Consider the following 2500-nt stretch of genomic DNA (forward strand, 5'->3'; position numbering starts at 1 on the left):
CCGAAAACAAAAAACACAGAGTCCCCAATTCCCCCCCAAAAATAGTTTGTGCGTGAACGTATCTGGTTCGATGCCCGTCGCCAATGGTTGGCTGCTTTTAAGCCCATGGCCCAAGAGGCAGTGTTGGAAATTCCCCCTCCTTTGTAATGATGCGCTGGCGGCGAGCTGATGTATAAAGGTTTGGACATGCCTTCTGGGTGGGGACTGCCATGGCTCGCGCCACTGTTGCATCCAGCTTGGTCTTTTGTATGTGTCTGCAGCCTGTGTGTGAGGTGCTGTGAGTGCTGCCATGTAGGTCCGGCGCAGGCTTGCGCCAAACTTTCACGTTGGTGTGTGCCACCTGGCAGGTACCAGCGGGCCCCATGAGACATCAGTGCCACAAAGCCTTTCAACTGAAAGCTGTCCCAGCACACTAGAGCGCAGCCTACCAGAGCTGTTTCTGTAGTGTAGTGGTTATCACATTCGCCTAACACGCTCCCCGCTTCGAGACCGGGCAGAAACATGGTGCTGGTTTCTTTTTATTTCCACAATGTCAATCGGACACATTTGACCGCATGCAGGTTTCGACAGGTATGGACAGGCCGGCACTACGCCATGAGTGATCTGAGGCCAGCCCTTATTTGCACCCTGCAAACTGTCCACTGGCTCCATCAGTGGGCGTTTCCTGCCATCCCATGGTCCTTAAGTGAGTGTTTGGGTACTTTTGATGCAGAGATCGGGGCATGAAAACCGGCGCTGGCACCTGGCGACATTGGGTACTGAAGAATCTTTCCCAATCCTGCCCATAGCTGTCAGGGTGGCCGAGTGCAGCTCTTCCCTGCATCTGGGTGTTCTGGTCTCCGATTGGAGGCGTGGGTTCAAATCCCACTCCTGACAAGCCGGGCTCATTTTTTTGAGCACATTTCAGAGTGTAAAGCTTGCGGAAAACCTCGTGGGGGCCCCCGAATGCAGCGCCCGGCAAGCCTCCCTGTTCTCTTCTGCTGCCTTGCAACTGGAGCTGTCTGCCAGAGACGCCGGAGGCACACCTGCCCTTAAACCCCCACTGGCCCACGGCTGCAAAACCTGCATTTTCTAGTGGCTGGCTTGGTGGCATATGTCACTGAGCCCAGTCTACTCAGGAAGTGAAAAAAGTCCCCTTCACAGTTGGAGAAAGTGCTCTCCTGCCACCTGTCGGTCGTTGAAGGCACCACACCTCAGCAAAATAAAAATAAAAAAACAGACATGCTCAGTTCGGGGGATGTAAAGGTATATACATAGCACGAACAGAGAGGCTGTTGGGAGATGACAGAAGCCATGCTGCCCCAGAGTTCTCTTCTGAAATTCGCAGGAATCCAGAGGTTGGAGCGGGCTGAGGGAGTGCGCCTTCTTGCCTCTGTCGGCTTTCAAGACACATCCTCCTGCTGGGAAGCTGCCCACCCTGAGCAGCACAGGTTTGCGCTCTAGGCCGGTCGGCCACATATATCTCGCCTGATCGAGCCCGATCGAGCGGCAGCAGATGGCCTTTGGCCAGCGAAGGCTGCCGCTCTTCTTCTTGTTTCTCTGCTTGAGAGGCAGCTCAGTCCTCTGCGCTTGCGCCAGGGGCAGGCCACGTGACACGCAGGGGTCAGGCCGTGGACCGACTGGGGCATGGCGCCAAGTGAGGTAAGCAGACCACCCCCTCCCCCTCACTGTTCTCTGCATGCCGTGGCTCGTTGGTCTAGGGGTATGATTCTCGCTTAGGGTGCGAGAGGTCCCGGGTTCAAATCCCGGACGAGCCCTTTTTTTTGGAGCGCCGAAAACAAAAAACACAGAGTCCCCAATTCCCCCCCAAAAATAGTTTGTGCGTGAACGTATCTGGTTCGATGCCCGTCGCCAATGGTTGGCTGCTTTTAAGCCCATGGCCCAAGAGGCAGTGTTGGAAATTCCCCCTCCTTTGTAATGATGCGCTGGCGGCGAGCTGATGTATAAAGGTTTGGACATGCCTTCTGGGTGGGGACTGCCATGGCTCGCGCCACTGTTGCATCCAGCTTGGTCTTTTGTATGTGTCTGCAGCCTGTGTGTGAGGTGCTGTGAGTGCTGCCATGTAGGTCCGGCGCAGGCTTGCGCCAAACTTTCACGTTGGTGTGTGCCACCTGGCAGGTACCAGCGGGCCCCATGAGACATCAGTGCCACAAAGCATTTCAACTGAAAGCTGTCCCAGCACACTAGAGCGCAGCCTACCAGAGCTGTTTCTGTAGTGTAGTGGTTATCACATTCGCCTAACACGTGAAAGGTCCCCGCTTCGAGACCGGGCAGAAACATGGTGCTGGTTTCTTTTTATTTCCACAATGTCAATCGGACACATTTGACCGCATGCAGGTTTCGACAGGTATGGACAGGCCGGCACTACGCCATGAGTAATCTGAGGCCAGCCCTTATTTGCACCCTGCAAACTGTCCACTGGCTCCATCAGTGGGCGTTTCCTGCCATCCCTGGGTCCTTAAGTGAGTGTTTGGGTACTTTTGATGCAGAGATCGGGGCA

General features: G+C 55.0%; 1 non-coding gene across 1 annotated transcript; it reads left to right on the forward strand.

Moving 5' to 3' along the window:
* The first annotated feature begins 1685 nt into the window (after window positions 1-1685).
* TRNAP-AGG (transfer RNA proline (anticodon AGG)) lies at window positions 1686-1757 on the forward strand. The gene has a single exon. It is a non-coding gene; the product is annotated as a tRNA-Pro (tRNA).
* The last annotated feature ends 743 nt before the right edge of the window (window positions 1758-2500 follow it).

The sequence above is a fragment of the Ambystoma mexicanum genome, chromosome 2q (assembly GCF_040938575.1).
Source record: "Ambystoma mexicanum isolate Mex_15411 chromosome 2q, UKY_AmexF1_1, whole genome shotgun sequence".
Taxonomy (NCBI): Eukaryota; Metazoa; Chordata; class Amphibia; order Caudata; family Ambystomatidae; genus Ambystoma; species Ambystoma mexicanum.